General features: G+C 46.7%; 1 long non-coding RNA gene across 3 annotated transcripts in view; it reads right to left on the bottom strand.

Annotated features, from left to right (window-relative positions):
* The window catches only part of LOC131277410 (uncharacterized), an 80,204-nt gene extending 62,487 nt beyond the window's left edge, over positions 1-17,717 (bottom strand). The window contains exons 1-2 of one of the 3 annotated variants that reach the window (XR_009184579.1): positions 17,663-17,717; positions 11,344-11,439 (exon numbers count right to left, since the gene is read on the bottom strand). This is a non-coding gene — a long non-coding RNA (uncharacterized lncRNA). Of the gene's footprint in view, positions 1-11,343; positions 11,440-11,878; positions 12,083-17,662 lie in introns of those variants that run through there. The other 2 variants (XR_009184580.2, XR_011648143.1) reach the window with 2 other exon arrangements.
* Between the last annotated feature and the right edge of the window lie 480 nt (positions 17,718-18,197).

Below are 18,197 nucleotides of genomic sequence, written 5' to 3'. Positions count from 1 at the left end.
CTTGAATCAATGCTGGCTCCAAATTAGTACTAAACTTGGATGAGGCTAAAACAACAATCTCCTCATGATGAAGTTTCACCTCCCATTTCGGACTGCACTCAGTGAGCTTCATTCCCAATTTTTGATAAGCTACTGGGCAGAAGTCAACTCCCTTGACCCCTCCATCCTCGGGTAGAGGAAAATATTGTGGACAAAAGAGCAATTGTGATGGTTTCCAATGCTCCACCAGACTATTATTAGTTATGTCCACTCATGGAATCACTGAATCAGTGGTTGCATGAAATGTACTAATTAGTTTCCTTAATAGGGAACCTGGAGAATACGTGTACTGTAGGAAGGGTAAGATGTTGGCAGAGTAGGGAGTTCCCTTCAGGGCAGTTAAGAATCATCCAGAGCTACCTGGTGATTTAACCTATTTATGGGACTCAGGAGACCTGAAGAGCATTCTACAAGATCCTTGGAAGAAAAGGAGGAGGAGACTGCATATCTGCACTGAAGATTCATGAGGAAAGCACTACATGCTGCAGAGCCTGGTGCCCATTCCCCACTGGCAGGGCAAGATGCTTTGGGAACTATTTTCTGGATGGAGTTGGAAGCTTCATTTCCAATAAACAGGGGAGGAAGAAATGATTGGGTGCCTACTTCAGTCACTGATGAGTAAATTTGGCTGGATGAAGTACAGCTGAAGATTGGACCTGTACAACTCAGAAAGAGACTGGTAGCCTTCATTTAAACAATGCCTCCAGCGGAAGAGAAGCAGAGCTACTTTAAAGTCACAGTGAAGGTAGGGACAGGCTTCTTTCCATGCAGGTGCGACTGCTGACCTAGGCTGGGCTCAAGCCACGACTCCAACATGGAGGAAGCTGGGGACTTGTACCAGACTCTCCAGGCCACTAGAGTCACTTTCAGCCAACAGAGATGAGGAGAGGGCTCTAGTGCTTGTAAGGCCACGTGTCCATTCCCAATGCATTCTGGTGAAGTGTGTGCTTGGAACTGTTCAACATCAGTCCTGCAGGACTGATCCCTGCCCTCCCAATCACCTTAAGGTCAACAAGGAGTTTCACCAGTTAAGTACTGAGAGGGGTGGAGAGTTTGGGGTGGCCTTGACTGCCTCAGGGTAAGCTTTCCAGGGGAAAGGTTACATTAACACTCTTCACTTGCTGGGCTGCTCTAACAAATACCACTGCCTCACTGCCTTAAACAACAGGAATTTATGGTCTTGCAGGGTGAGAGGCTAGATGTCCAAAATCGGCATGTCAGCAGGATCACTTTTACGGTCAACAGCATTCTGGTGGCAGGTTGCCAGCAACGCACAACTGCATCCCTGCCTCCACCACCTGGCCATCTCTTCTCTGTCTCCCACTGCTGAGTGGGTTCCAATTTCCTCTACTTATAAGCACTCCAGTCGTATTGGGTTAAGGTCCACCCTCATGCAGACTGGCTTCACTGCCGTGAATGGGATCGTTGAAGGTCATGTTCATAAATGAGTTCACAGCCATAGTGTAGGAGATCAGGACCTGACATGTCATTGTGGAGGCCACGATGCAACTCATAATAAAGACTGAGACGCTCTGGGGTGCCCCCCCATGCAAGCAGGGGAGCTCCTCTGGTCCAGCTTTCTATCTAGTGGGTACTCAGCAGGCGCGACTGGGAGCTGCCCAAGCGCTGAGGGCCCTCTGCCCCAGTGGAGGCCTGTTCAGGGCCCAGGTCACCCCATGGCACCTTGTCCCAAACTGAGGTTATATAAAATTCTGTAATAATATGTATGTAAAATACCAATAAAAACAAAGCCTGAAGGAAAATGTACTTGCAGTGATCACTTGGGATGAGTGAATGGATAAGTTCCTTTTTTTATTTTATAATATTAAAATTAAATATAACTGGTTTTATTATATTTTTAGAAGGAGTATTTTTTATAACTGTTTCATGTCAAAATATACTCAAAAAAAATGTATGTTTTTTAAATCAAACTTAAATTTTTTAAATTTAAAGTCAAAGGTAAAGGTTGCTGGTGGCTTTAAGAAAAAATAATGGCAAGAAGCAGACGTGTCTCAACTGACAGAGCATCCGTCTACCATATGGAGAGTCCAGGGTTCAATCACCAGAGCATCCTGAGCAGTGTGGTAAGCTGGCCCACACACAGTGCCGCCGCGTGCAAAGAGTGCTGTGGCATGCAGGGGGGCCACATGTAGGGGTGCCCCACACACAAGGAGTGTGCCCCGCAAGGAGAGCCACCCCGCGTGAATAAAGTGCATCCCACCAAGAAGTGGCACCACACACACAGACAGCTGACGCAGCAAGATGATGCAACAAAAAGAGACGCAGTTTGCCAGTGCCGCTGCATAAGAACACACAGCGAATGGACACAGACAGGAGACAATGGGGGGGGGGAGGGAAGGGGAGAGAAAGAAATAAAATAAATGTTTTTTAAAAAAAGGTTATTAGAGAGAAAAAAGGAAGAGCACCAGAAAGCCGTCCATTTCTTCATAAGCAGCTGTCGGTACTGGTTGTGTTGAGGGTAGGGGTCATAATGAATCATTAAATCATATAATATCATAAAATCATTATGTCAGCCTCTTTCCTTCACAGCTCCCACTCATCACATGTGCTAAATGTGGTATTACGTCTGCCACCCCAGAGTCCTAGACCCTCCCCTCAGTGCTCCATCAGTGTCACTCTTCAAGGGAAATTTATACGAAGGCTGCTCAGCCTAGCAATACGTAAACACACTGTATGCCAAAACAGAGACCCACCTTAGATGCTGGGATACAAACTACCTGAAAGTGAAAGGTTGGAAAAAGATACTCCATCCAAATAGTAACCCAGAAAGAGCAGGGGTAGCTATCCTAATATTGGACAAAACAGACTATAAATGCAAAAAAGTTAGAAGAGATACACACGGCCATTAAATACTAACAAAGGGACAATCAACCAGCAAGATGTCACAGGCATAAATATCTACGCACCTAACCAAGGTCCCCAAAATACATGAAAGAAACACTGGGAAAACTGAAGGGAGAAATAGACATCTCTACAATAATCATTGGTGACTTCAAAACACTTCTCACATCATTAGATGGAACTAGACAGAAGACCAATAAGGAAATGGGGAACTGAAACAATACGATCAATGAGTTAGACCTAACACACATAGAAAGAAGGCAGCATTCAAATTCACTGGGATATACATTCTTTACGCGTGCCCAAGGATCCTTCTCCAGGATAGACCACATGGTAGGGCATAATACAGCTCTCAATGAATATAAAAAGATTGAAATTATATAAAGGATCATCTCAGATCATAGGGGAATGAAACAAAATAAATAACAGACAGGAATAAGGGAACTTGGCAAATGTGTGGAGGATTAACAACACACTCCAAGATAATTAGTGGGTGAAAGAAGAAATTGCAAGTGAAATCAGACAAATGAAAATGAGATCACAATTTATCAAAACTTATGGGATACAGCAAAGGCAGTCTTGAGAGGGAAATTTATACACCTAAAAGCCTGTATTAAAAAAGAAGAAAGAACTAAACTCAAAGAATTAAGTGAACAAAAAGAGAAATTAGAAAAAGAACAGCAAACCAATCCTCAAAGAGAAGAAATAATAACAATTAGAGAAGAAATAAATGAAATTGAGAAGAACAAAAATAGAGAAAATAAAAACCAAAAGCAGATTCTTTGAGAAGATTAGTAAAATTCACAAACTCCTAGCAAGATTAACAAAGAAAAAAAAAAAACTAATAAACACAATTTGAAATGAAAAGGGGCAACCCAAGAACTAGAAAGGATCCTAAGAAGATATTCTCAGAAACTGTATGCCAATAAACTAAACAACCTAGATGAAATGGGGAAAGTTCTAGAAATGCACCTAACCTACATTGACACTACAAGAAACATAAGAACTTAACAAACCAATTACAATTAAAGGCACTGAATCTGTCTTCAAAAATCTTCCAACAGAGGAAACTCCAGGACCATATGGCTTCACAGGTGAATTCTCCCAAACATTTCAAAAGAATTAACACCAATCCTGTTTAAACTCCTCCCAAAATTCAAGAGGAGGGAAAATAACCCAACACATTATAGGAAGCCAATATCACCGTAATACCAAAGCAAACAAAGACACTGGAAGGAAAAGAAAATTACAGACCAATCTATATAATTAAGATCGATGCAAAAATTATCAACAAAATATTTATAAATCGAATCCAGCAGCACATCAAAAGACTTATCTATCAAAACCAAATGGGATTTATTCCTGGTAGGCAAAGCTGGTTCAACATAAGAAAATCAATCAGTGTAATACACCACATTAACAAAGTGAATGAAATAAAACCAAATGATCGTCTCAATCAAGGCAGAAAAAGCATTTGACAAAATCCAACACTGTTTCTTATAAAAACATTTCAAAACAGATGAGTAGAAGGGAAATTCCTGAATATGGTAACAGGCACATAAGAAAAAACCCACAGCTAACATCGTACCCAGGGGGAATGGCTGAAAGCTTTTTCTCTGAGACCGGGAACAAGACAAGGATGTCCACTAGCACCATTGATCTTCCACATTGCAATAGAAGCTCTAGGTAGAGCAGCTAGAGAAAAAATAAAGGCATCCAAATAAGAAAAGAGGAAGGAAAACTCTGTTTTCGGAAGGCATGATCTTATATTTAGGAAATTCTGAAATGTCTACACCGAAGCTACTTGAGCTAATAACTGAGTTCAGCACAGTGACAGGCAGCAAGATCGACATGGAGAAATCAGTAATGTTTAGGTACACTAGCACTGCACAACCTGAGGAGGAAATCGGGGAAATTCCATGTACAATAGCAACAAAAAGACTCCAATACCTAGCAATCGATTTAACAAAAGCAGCACAGGACCTATAAGGAGAAAATTACAAAACAATGCTAAAAGAAATTTAAAAAGACCGAAACAATTGAAAAGACATTCCGTGTTCATGGACTAGAATACCAAATACCATAAAAAGGTGAATCGTACCCAGATTGATTGATATATTCACTGCCATACCACTGAGAATCCCAACAGTCTACTTTACAGAAATAGGAAAGACAATTGCCAAATCATTTGGAAGGGAAAGTGCACACGAGGAGCCAAAAGTATTCTAAAAAAGAAGAGCAACAAAGGAAAAATTTCACTGACCTTGAAACATATTACAAAGCTACAGTGGACAAATCAGCATGATACTCCCATGAAGAGAGACACATCAATCAGTGGAAAAGGACTGAGAGTACAGAAATAAACCCTCACCTCTATGGTTAACTAGTTTTTGACAAGCCTACCAAGTCTGTGTTAATGGGAAAAAAACAAACTCTTCAACGAATTCCTACAGAACAGGTTATAAATAACCAAAAGAATTAAAGAAGACCCCTATCTCACTCTCTATACAAGAATCAACTCAAAATGGATCAAACACCCAAATATCAAATAAGTACCAGAGAACCAGGAAGATGGCAGAGGAGTAAGGAGCTCCTACAGTCCACTCCTGCTGCAGGGCAGGTAGCAAACACCCAGAGCTCTCTGAGCCAGCTGAAGCATCGTTTGGGGGCTCCAGGACGCCAGAAGAGCTTCCTGCAACATCCTTGGGAGAGTGGAAGGAGATGACTATCTGCAGAGAAGACTCGTAAGTAAAGGCTCCACGCCCTGGAGGCCGGTGCCCATCCTCCACTGGAGGCACAAGCCACCTCGGGAGCTGCTCTGAGGCTGGATTCAAAGCTCCACTTCCCAAAACCGGTGAGGAAGAGATGGATGGGCACCAACTTCAGCTGCTGAAGAGGAAATTCAGCGGGCTACAGTATAATCCTGAGAAGAAGTTTGAGCCTGTCCAAGTCAGAAAGAGGCCGGGAGCTGCCATCTTAACTCCACACCTTTCACGAGAGGAAGCGGGGTGGACTGAGGATCCCAGTGCTGGCGGGGACCGACTTCTTCCCACCAAGATCACATTGCAGCTCCAGTCTAGGCCCCAGTGCCACCAACAGCCAGCAGGGAGGAAGCTGCGGGGACCTGAGCCAGCTCTCTGGGAAATTACCGGCAAAGCCAGGGAGGCCGGTGATCATCCTACTCTGGCGGCCCAAGCCGCCCCAGGAGCTGCTCTGTGATAGGAATTGGAAGCTCCATTTCCCAGAATCATGGAAGGAGAAGACAGTTGGCTGCCTATTTCAGCTACTGATGGGGGACTTGGCTGGCTAAGAGATAACCCTGGCAACAGGGGTTTGAGAACCAGCCCAAGTCAGAAACAGGCCAGTAGGTGCCATTCTGACTCCACCCCCAGCCTGAGGGAAGCCGGGCTGATTGAAACTCTCAGTGTGGGCAGGAACCAGTTTCTTTCCCGCAGATGCAGCCTGCCTAGGCTTCAGCCCTGCCTCTGGCAGGGAGGACACTGAGGAGCCCTGCACCAGCCTGTACAGGTAACTGCAGGGAACTTTGGCTGGCACAGACTGAAAATCAGAAGTCTACCAGGGCCACTGCGGTCACCTTGGACCCGCACTGCAAAGACTGCTGCCCACACCTGCAGCTCCATCCCTGCCCCAGGAAGGGGAGAAAGGGATGTGAGGCTCCATCAGTCTCTCTGGGAAACTACAGTCTAGGCCTGCACGTGGATTATTCCACATAGCTGTGGCTCTGTCCCTACCCCTGGCAAAGGAGAAAGTTGGAAGAAGCTTCATTGGTCCCTGGCGCAATAAAGGGGACTTAACCCTCTATAGCATACAGCACCAATTACATGCTTGGCTCGTACTGCACAATCAGCAAGGGAGGAAGGATAGGAAGCCCTAAACTAAAGAGAAAGACTGCACCCAGAATAATACTCTAGGAAGCCAGATGTGAAGATACCAACAAAAAATTACAATCCACACCAACAAACAGGAAGCTACGGCCCAGTTAAAAGAACAAGATAAGCCTCCAGATGACATAAAGGAGTTGAGACAAATAATTATACATGTTCCAACAAATCTCCTTAATAAATTCAATGAGATAGCTAAAGAGATTAAGGCTATTAAGACGACATTGGAGGAGCACAAAGAAGACTTTGAATGCATACACAGAAAAATACCAGATCTGCTGGGAATGAAAGGTGCAATCAGTGACATTAAAAAAACATTGGAATCATATAATAGCAGGTTTGAGGAGGCAGAAGAAAGGACTGGTGAGCTTGAAGATATGGCCTCTGAAAGTGAACATAAAAAAGAAGAGTTGAAAACAATGGAAAAAATTGAACAAGGTCTCAGGGAACTGAATTACAGCAAAAGGCATGCAAACATATGTGTCATGGGTATCCCAGAAGGAGAAGGGAAGGGAAAAGGGGCAGAAGGACTATTTAAACAAATAATAGTAGAAAATTCCCCAACCCTATTGAAGAACATCGGTAACCCTGTCCAAGAAGTACAACATACTCCCATCCCAAAAAATCCAAATAGACCAACTCAGACACATACTCATCAGAATGTAAAAGGCCAAAGACAAGGAGAGAATGCTGAGAGCAGCAAAAGAAAAGCAATGCATAACATATAAGGGATAGTCAATAAGATTAAGTACGAATTTCTCACCAGAAACCACGGAGGCAAGAAGACAGTGGTCCGATATATTTAAGATACTACAAGAGAAAAACTTCCAGCCAAGAATCTTATATCCAGCAAGACTGTCTTTCAAAATGGAAGGTGAAATTAGAATATTCACAGATAAACAGAAACTGAGTGAATGTCTAAGCAAGAGACTAGAATTTCAGGAAATACTAAAGGGTGTGCAAAAGGAAAGACAGGAGACAGAGGCCTGGAAGAGAGACTAGAAATGAAGATTATATCAAAAAAAGTAACCAAGAGTGTCAAAAAAAATAGGGAAAATAATCTACGACAGATAAAACTAAAATAGGAATAAACTTAGCCAATGATGAAAAGCACTTGTATTCAGAAAACTGCAACTCAAAGTTAAAACAAAGCAAAAAAGCCCTAAATAACTGAAAGCATACTCCATGCTCATGGATTAGAAGGCTAAATATCATTAAGATATCAGTTCTACTCAAATTGATATACAGAGTTAATGCAATCCCAATAATGATTCCACCAGCATTAAAGGAAAAATTGAAAACACAATCATTCAATTTATATGGAAGGGAAAGGAGTCTTGAATAGCCAGAAACACCATAAAAAGGAAAAGTGAACCCTCATCTCCAGACTTTAAATCATAATACCTACCTATCGTAGTAAAAACAGCATGGTACTGCCCTAAAGACAGACACAATAGACCAATGGAACCAAATTTCTGGTTCAGAAACAGACCCTCACAGGTATGGTCAAGTGATTGTTGACTAGCCTGTCAAATCACACACCTCGGGCAGAACAATCCATTCAGCAAATGGTGTTGAAAGAATTGGACATCTATAGCTTAAAGAAGGAAAGAGGACACCTATCTCATACCTTATCCAAAAATTTACTCAAAATGGATCAAAAAACTAAAAATAAAAACAAGAACCATAAAACTTCTAGAAGAAATTATTGGAAAATATCTTCAAGACCTAGTGGTAGCTGGTGGATTCTTGAAGGAGAAAAGAGAGGAACTGAGTGGACTATTGATGTTTAATGTATGTAGAAGTTTTATTTAGCTTTGCTGTAAAAGTGTGGAAATGTATAGAGTGGATGGTAACACACAGTGAGTAACAGCTGCTTTATAAATGGGGATGTGACTGAAAATGATAGTCTAGTTATGTAAATGCCACCTGACAGAATGCTTGAGAATAATCTAGGAACTGGATAGCACAGTAAACCAAGAGGTGGGTGAGAATTGTGGTTGATGGTACAGATGCAAGAGTGCCTTGTGAGCTGCAACAAATGTATATTACCACTGCAGGGTGTTGGGAATGTGGAGAAGCATGGGAAAAATACAGCTGGAGGGACCTATGGACTGTGATTAGTAGTAATAATATAATATTCTTACATCTATGCAAAAGATGTACTATGTTGATACTGCGGCAGTATGGAAAAAGTGAGCCAAATGTACGCTATGGACATGGCAATAATCAGATTTCTGCACATGTGCATAATTGTTTTCTAAGTTTACAACTTTTGTCATAAAAATATACATATTTAAAAAATAATAGGGTGGTCTGGGCAAAAAACACACCAAACTTAAGATAAGAACTATGATTAGTAGTAAGATTTTGATAGTGTTCTTTCACAGTTTGCAACAAACGTGTCATGACAATACAAGGTTTTGGTGGAGGGTTGATGTTTGGGACCCCTGTATGACGTTATGCATCTTTGCTTTGTAAGTTCACAACTTTTACTATACACTTGTTTATGTATGTTCATATATAAATGATATAAAGATAATAATTGGATTGGTTAGAGGAAAAATACTTTGTATAGCAGTAATATTTTGACAATGTTCTTTAATCATTAGTTTAAAAGGTTTAAAAACAGTGCAAGTTATAGGTGGTAGAGTGAGATGGTATATGTTTGTTTTTTAAGTTCACAACTATTATACATTTATTGTCTATGTAAAAAAAAAACAAACCAAGTACCATAAAACTACTAGAAGAAAATGTAGAGAAATGCCTCAAAGACCTTGTAGTATGTGGTGGTTTCTTGGACCTTACACCCAAAGCACAAACAACAAAAGAAAAATTAGATAAATGGGACCTCCTGAAAATTAAACACTTTTGCACGTCCCAGGACTTTGTCAAAAGGGGGAAAAGGCAGCCAATTCAATGGGAGAAAACACTTAGACATCACATGTCGAATTAGGGATTAATATAGAGGATATATAGAGAGATGTAACAACTCAACAATAAAAAGACAAACGACCCAATTACAAAATGGGAAAAGACATGAAGAGACATTTGTCCAAAGAAGAAATACAAAAGGCAAAAAAACACATGAAAAAATATTCAACATCATTAATGATTAGAGAAATGCAAATCAAAAGAGATATGATTTCACGGCTATCAGAATGGCCACTATGAAAAAGTCAGAGGACTACAAGTGTTTGAGAGGATGTGGAAAGACAGGAACACTTATTCACTGTTGATGGGAATGCAGAAGGCTACAGCCGCGGTGGGGGACTGTTGGGCAGTTCCTAAAGAAGCTGAATATAGACTTGCCACGGGACCCTGCAACAGCACTCCTGAGCATATTCCCAGGAGAACTGAGAGCACTGACATGTCCTGCACACCTGCACACCTACATTCTTAGTGGCATTATCCCAACCGCCAGAAGCCGGAAACAGCCCGGGTGTCCATCAGCCGGTGACTGGATAAACACACTGTGCTGTATTCACACGGAGGAACATCGTGCCGGGGTGTGAAGAAGTCAAGTCGTGAACCCGATGACAACATGGATGAACTGGAGGACAGGATGGTGAGTGAAGCAAGCCAGACACAACGGGACAAATACAGGAGGCTTGCACTACTCTCACCTAATTGCATTGTGTAACATAATGTATGTTTCCATTTATACAAAATGTAAATATAAATCAATTTATGCAGGAAAAAAAAAGTATTTGTGCAAAAATACCTAGAAATGGGATCTGCGGACAGCAGGGGAAGCAAAGAGAGATCAAGAGGTGATGTTTTTAATTAGTTGTTTTTTCATTTATTATTATTATTGAAATAATGAAAATGCTCTAATGATGACTGAGGTGATCAACCCACGACTTTGCGATTGTGCCAAATACCACTGACTGCGCACTGTGGATGAACTGTATGCTTTTTTAAAAAAAAGGCAAATAGTGCGGCTGGGGCGGCTTGCACCCCGATGCTGACAGGGGGGTTTGGAGGGGTCAGACTAGACCGCAGTGGCGTCTGATGCTAGGGCAGACAGCATCAGAGGGGCTCTCAGGCGTGGAGGATGCACGGCGAGGGGAGGAAGAATGCCGTGGAGACCAGGTCTGTGCGCAAGTCCGTTTTATTAAGGAAGTGCAGTGGGTTATATAGAGAATGAGGAGGGCGGGGTAGAGCAGGAGGAGGGAGGGCTACGGGGCGGCAGGGGATTGGCAGAAACTTGTGGGCGGACTTGTGGTTTTGTGCTGTTAGCTGTTGCTAGGGAAGTGGGCAGATTTCAGGTTATGGTGCAACAAAACAGCACTTAAAAATGGGAGAAATATGAGAATACACATTTACCAAAGAAGAAACGTATGATTCTTTTCATCACTAGGGAAATACATGCTAAAATCTGCTATACATAATAAAATGGTTAAAATCAAGAGACATAATACCAACCATTAAAGAAAAGGTGGAAAAACTGGAGCCCTCACACATTTCTGGTGACAATGCAAAATGGTGCTGCCACTTTGGGAAACATTTTGTCAGTTTCTTAAAAATGTAAACTTACCATAATTCATCCTGACTCCGCTCCAAAAAGTCTTTCCAAAACAAATGAAATTGTTTCCGTTCAATAATTCCTAGAGCAAGTGTACGGCAGCCAAAACTGGAAAAAAAAAATACACATCTATGAGCTGGAGCATGGATAACAAAAGGCGGTGCATTCATAAATAGATCCGCACCTCTACCTATCTAATCTCAGGCACCTCCCCACCACGCTGCCCTTGGAAGCAGCCCACCAGGCCTGTCTACAACCTACCTGGAGGACACGCAGGCCTCTACAGGACTAACTTCAGTGCCAATTACAGATATAAATAGAAGGTCAGAAGAGCCATGTGTGGGGAAACAACAACTGAGCCCAATTCAGTCACTCTAGGGGACCATAAATTCCAAAGTAGGGACCACTGGACAGGCACCAAACTCCTGAGCTGTCTGCCCTGACTCAAGTGTCTGGATGCTTCTGGAACACTCAGGAGACCAGCTACATGGGGTAGTATAGACTCTGGCAGTGAAAGAGACCCTGCTGGGACATGCAGAAGCATTACCTCTGGGATGACCTCTGGGCTCACCTCCCTTTGAAGTCTCTTAGCCGCATAATTGATTTGTCTTTATTGTTTCCTCATTTTGGTCAAGGTCTTTTTCCAGTTGCATTGCTAGTTAGTGCTTGGCAGTAATCCCTCCGTGCCAGGGAGTCTCATACCCTGGAGTCATGTCCCACACTGGGGGACAGATAATGTATTTATAGGCTAAGTTTGGCTTAGAGAGAGGCCACATTTGAGGAACAAGGAGGCTCCACGAGGCAAATCTTAGGCACCCTATAATAGAAGGCCAAGTTTCAATTTCAAGTGTGAAAGTTCATAAGCACACACAGTCATCGAAATCAAGTGTCCATCAGTAGACCACCCTCCTCCACTAGTCATTGGCCCTGTACTAGGGGGATTCTTGCTGACGTCTTAGAGAATGTGGCAGAGCTCCCCAGGATGGGAATTTGACATTCCTTCGGTTACTGTCTGAATCTCCATCCACCGTGGCGATGCCCCACGAACGTACATTTATGTGCCTTATATGGACGCGAGGTGGGCTTCCTCCCATGTTATCCCGTCCCTGACATCCCACTCCCGTGATCCTGCCACAGACAGAGAACCACAGTGCTGGAGAGGACGTGGAGAGACAGGAACATTAACTCACTGTGGGTGGGAAAGCAGAGTGGTACAGCCCCTGTGGAGGACTGTTTGGCAGTTACTAAAGAAGTTAAAGATAAACTTGCCACATGACACTGCAATATCACTACTGGGTATACAGCCCTGATAGCAGGGACACAAACGGACATCAGCACACCCATGTTCAAAGCAGTATCATTCGCTATTGCCGAAAGTTGGGAACACCCCATGTGTCCATCCGTTGATGAATGGATAAACGTACTGCGGTGTATTCACATGAAGGAACATTACGCAGCAGTAAAAAGAAATGAAGTCATAAAGCCCATGACACCATGGATGAATCTAGGAGACATTATGTTGAGGGAAGCAAGCCAGACACAAAAGATCAAATACTAAATGGTTGTGTTACTATGAACCAAATCTATCGTGTAATAGAATGTATGATTGGAAAAAATTTATCATATACCCAATATATTCAATTTATAATTGTATTGTTTTTACTCAAGTGTTTTCTTCTCTTTAAGTTGTTTATATATTCAATTATTAAATGCACAAAAGAAAAAGAAAATAGATGAGGTTACACTGAAGAGTTGAGTTTGGGGACTTTAAACTGTGATCTGTTGCTCAAGAAAAAGAGGTAACAAAATAGAGATAGAGTAACCAAGAGGTTATTTTTTAGCATAGTAAAAATCACGTGTGAAATATGAATGTGGATAAAACTGCATATATCACTGTAATGTTTGAAAATGAACAAATGTATGTTAACACTACAAAATATTAATATATCATGGGCTTGAGGTTTTTCTTTTTAAAGTACTGAAAAAGATTCTAAAAAAATTTATAATGATGAATGCACAACACTGTGATTATACTAAAAGCCACTGATTACACACTTTGGATGGTTTATATTTGTATGTGAATATATCTCAATAAAACTGCTTAATACATAAATAATTGTGCTAGAGCAGCCAAAAATGGAAGCTATATCCAGCAGGGAAACAGATAGAGAGGTGTGAAGAATTTTCTCATTAGTTTATATTTCTTACTACTGAAATAACGAAAATATTCTAATGATGACAGAGGCAATGAATGCACATCCATGTGATTATACTAAAAGCCACTGATTACACACTTTGGATGGTTTATATTTGTATGTGAATATATCTCAATAAAACTGCTTAATACATAAATAATTGTGCTAGAGCAGCCAAAAATGGAAGCTATATCCAGCAGGGAAACAGATAGAGAGGTGTGAAGAATTTTCTCATTAGTTTATATTTCTTACTACTGAAATAACGAAAATATTCTAATGATGACAGAGGCAATGAATGCACATCCATGTGATTATACTAAATACCATGCATTGTACACTCTGAATGAATTCTATGCTTTATTAATATCAATAAAACTGAATTGTTAAAAACATACATGTATAAATAAAATTAATTTGTTAAAAAAAAACAAAAAGGACTGCTAATCCTCATCTAAAGATTTCATTGCTACGGTTTTCTTATAAAACCACTGAGAGTAGCACTGTATTCTTCCTCGTCACACTTAGCATCTGCTGAGTGACAGGGCACTAGGAGAACAGCCTGGTCATCTGCATGGAAGTGACAGGGCCCCAGCAGCCCTGCCTGGCTCCCCTTCCAGGAGGCAACCCTGTGAAAACCACCTTCAGAAGTGCAGGGGGAAGTGCAGGGGACAAGAGAAGGGGGTGGGCTGAGAAGGTCCAGCCATCTGTCCTGAGTGAGAGCAGCGGCTCCACAGCCCTGAGCTGCTTCCCTAGAATGGGCCCAACTCTTCTAAGAGGCCGAGAACAGTAAGCACAGAGGCGTCCTCTGCAGCCAGGCTCCTTTAAGGCCAGCTGGCTGACTGCTCCTGGCAGACAAAGCAGGGCGACAATGGTGTCCCCAAGGCACCCAGGTCATCCCCCCCCCCCCCCGCCAAGGAGAGGCTCCTGGAGCTCCTGGAAATGCTCAGCACACCCCTGGGCTCCCACAGCAGCCTCGGGCAGGCGGCCTGACCAGCAGGCGCCCTTTCCCAGGCTGTGCAGAGGGTCCTAGCAGGCACCCAAATCCAGTGGCCCCCACTGGCCAGCTGCCCTCCTCCGGCCCTAGCAAGCTATCACCTTAGAAAGAGCTCACGAACTCAGCGTTACTCCAGGAAACCACACTTCTAAGAAAACTTGTCACCACTACCAAAAGGAAAGAGTGTCCTGGGACCAAGGGGAGCCCTGAGGAAAGCCAAGCCTGAGGCTGTCCAGGGGCTCCAGTGCAGCCACAGCCAGAAGGGGACACAGCGGTGTGGGCCCTAGAACCCAGCCCTCACCTGCCCTGTGGAATCCAGAAAGCAGAAAGCAGTTAAACAGGACACACAGACAAGGAAAGGCTCAAGAAACTCACCAGGGTTGTGACCCAAAGAACACAAATGCCTGAGAGCAGGAGGAACCACACCTGCAGACCTCTGGGGCCAGATACACACTTTTAGACGCAAACTGTGGTGGTCCCTGCAAAGCTCCCAGGCCGGGCACAAACCTGCACCCAGAGGCCCCTCCCACGAGGGCCCCACTCACTGTGCTCCCTGCAGGCACCGGGGGTCACTCACGCTCCCCCTGGGCCTCCCAGGAGCCCTTCCCCAGGAGCCCCCAATTCCCCCTCAGCAGTGACCCCTGGAAGAGCCACTGCTGCAGGCCAGTCCCTGAGCCTGGCCTTTCCAGGTGGGAGGAGAAGAGGGAGAAGCAGCCTCCACCTGGCTCCAGGGGCCATCTAAAGTGTAGGGCCTTGGCAAGGGGGCGCTGAAAGGGGAAGCACCCAGGGACCTGGGAGGGCCAGGAGGGTGCAGGGCAGGGCCAAGGGGTGGACCATGGGGGACCCTGGGCAGTGCAGGGAGGGAGGGGGAACTGTGGAGAGGGAGAAGGGACCATGTAGGGGAGGGGGGACCACAGGGGTGCAGGAGGGATCATGGGGGGCAGGAAGGGCTGTGGGGGGCAGGAGAGACCAAGGGGAGGCAGGAGGGACTGAGGGGGAAGGAGGGAATGTGGGGGTGGGCAGCTGGGACAGTGGGGGGAGAAAGGACCTTGGAGGGGACCATGGGCAGGGAAGACCATAGGTGGGAGGGATCAATGAGGAGGACAAACTTTGAGGGGACACTGAGGGCGGGGAATCATGGGGGGAGAGAGAAAGAGGGACTTTGGGGGGACAGGAGGAACTGTGGGGTGACAGGAGGACCGTGGGAGTGCTGGAAGGAAAGTTGGAGGAAGGGAAGATGGTGGGGGGACAGGAGGGACCATGTGGGGGGACCAGGGTTGGGGAGGATCATGGGAAGGAGGGAACATGGAGGAGGATGGACTTTGGGGGGGACACAGTGGGTGGGGGGACAATCACGGGGAGGAGGGACCGTAGGAGAGGAGGAGGAACTGTGGAAGGGCAGGAGGGACCGTGGGGGGGAGGAACTGTGGGGAGGCAGAGGCAGGGACCGCGAGGGGAGGTGATACGGTGGGGGGCACGAGGGAGTGTGGAGGTGGTAGGAGGGATCGCAGGGGCGGGCAAGGAGGACCATGGGGGTGGGGAAGAACCCTGGGGAGGAGGGAGGAGCCGTGGGAGTGGAGGGAGAATGGCACACCAGGAGGTGCGTGGGGGGAGCAGGAGGGACCATGGAGGAATAAGAGGGACCATGGGGGGATAGAAGGGACCTTGGTGGGGGAGGAGGGATCATGGGGGGGATAGGAGGGACCTTGGCTGGAGAGGAGGGGCCATGGGGGAGGCAGGAAGGGGGGGCAGGAGGAGCCATGTGGGGGTAGGAAGGATTGTGGGGAGGATGGACTGTGTGTGGGGGTGATTCATGGGAGGGGCAGGACGGCCTGTTTGGGGAGGGACAATGGGGGGACAGTAAGCGGGAAGGAGGGACCATGGGGATAGGAGGGACCTGGGGGGGACAGGAGGAACCTTGGCGGGGGAGGAGATACTGTGGGGGGGCAGGAGGGTTCGTGGGGGGTAGTAGAGGCCGTCAGGGGGCTAAAGGGACCTTGGGGGAAGGGACTGTGGGGGAGAAGGGAAGGTAGGGGTGCAGGAGGGACTGTGAAGGGGCAGGAGAGACCTTGAGGGTGAGGGACCTTGGTGAGGTGGGAGTAACCATGAGGATGGAGGGAGCGTGGGGCACCAGGACGAACCATCAGGAAACAGGAGGTACTGTGCGGGGAAGAAGAGGGACCTGGGAGGGGACAGGAGTGACTGCGGGGGGAGGAAGGAGAGTGGGGGGACAGGAGGAGCCATGGGGGACAGGAGCCTTGGGGGGGGGCAAAAAACATTGTGTGGGGGAGGGACCATGGATGGGGGCTGGTTCATGGGGGGGATAAAGGAGGGGACTTTGGAGGGTCAGGGACCAAGGGGGGGCTGCACGGCCTGTTCGGGGAGGGACAACAGAGGGGTGGTCTTGGGGGGAGGGACAGTAGACGGGGAAGAGGGACTTTGGGGTGAGGGCAGGAAGGACCATGGGAGCCAAGGAGGGACCTGGTGTGGAGAGGGACAGCGGGGGTTAGGAGGGAGAGTGAGGGGGAGGGAGTGGGGGGGGACAGGCGGGAGTGGGGGAGACAGGGATCGTTGGGGGGGGTAGGACCTTGCAGGAAGGGGGACTGTGAGGAAGAGGGGGACTAAGTGGGAGGAGGAGGCGCTGTGGGACTGGAGGAACCCTGGGGGCAACATTCAGGGGCCAGAGGGGCCCTGGGGGGGGACACGGGGGACGGTGGGGTGTTCAGGACCATGGGGGGCGCAGGAGGGGCGGGGATGAGGGCGGGCCACCCTTCCCGTGAACCCCCGGGACCTTACTGTGCCGCGGGCCCGGCACCAGAGTCCCGCACGGCCAGGACCCCGACAGCAACCTGCGCCCCCCCCCGAGTGCACCCCGCCCCACCCCGACTGCACCCCGCGCCCTCTCGACTGCACCCCCGCCCCCAGCCCCGCGCCGCCCCGGAAGCAGCGCCTGCAGCGCCTCCGCCAGGCCCCGCCCGGGCCCCACCAGGCCCTGAGGGCGCGCAGGACCGGGGCCCCGCACGACTTCCCGGGACCCGCGCCCCCGACGCCACCAGCGGGGAGCTCCTCGCCCCCTTCTCCGCGCCCCGGGGGGTCCCCGCCCGCCTGCCCCGCCCCGACGCCAAGTCCTTCCCAAACTTACCGCTACCCGGGCGGGACACGGGCGGGGTCCCTGGGCAAGGGCCGACAGCTCCCGCAGCCCCCACGCCCGCGGACCACACGCTCCCCCGCCCTCGGGCTCCCGGGCGGCGCCCCCGCAACACCCAGCAGGGCCTCGTGCGCCCCACACGCCGCCAGCTCTTCAAAGCGCCGCCAGCCCGGGACGGGGCGGGGCTTCAGGGGCGGAGCGTCTGCGTCTGCGCCAGAGCTTGAGCCAATGAGCTATCGCCCCGCTCGGGGACGCCACGCCCCTACGGGGGCCTGTCCTACCCTTGATGGACAGCCAAAGGCACCCAATCACCTACTACCCGGCTTGATCCCCGGACACCTGTGCAAAAACCAAACACCTACACCAATAATGACCAATAGAAGGAGGAAATCAAGAAATAAACCGTCATTTATAATAATAATATAAAAACATCACATACTTAGGAATAAATTTAAATAAAGATGTAAATGACAAACACAGAAATCTACACAACACTTTAATCAAAGAAGACGTAAACAAATGGAAAAAT

Source organism: Dasypus novemcinctus (assembly GCF_030445035.2).
Source record: "Dasypus novemcinctus isolate mDasNov1 chromosome 12 unlocalized genomic scaffold, mDasNov1.1.hap2 SUPER_12_unloc_2, whole genome shotgun sequence".
Classification (NCBI taxonomy): domain Eukaryota; kingdom Metazoa; phylum Chordata; class Mammalia; order Cingulata; family Dasypodidae; genus Dasypus; species Dasypus novemcinctus.
Note: the sequence above shows the minus strand (reverse complement) of the source record. Positions and strands in the feature narration are given on the sequence as shown.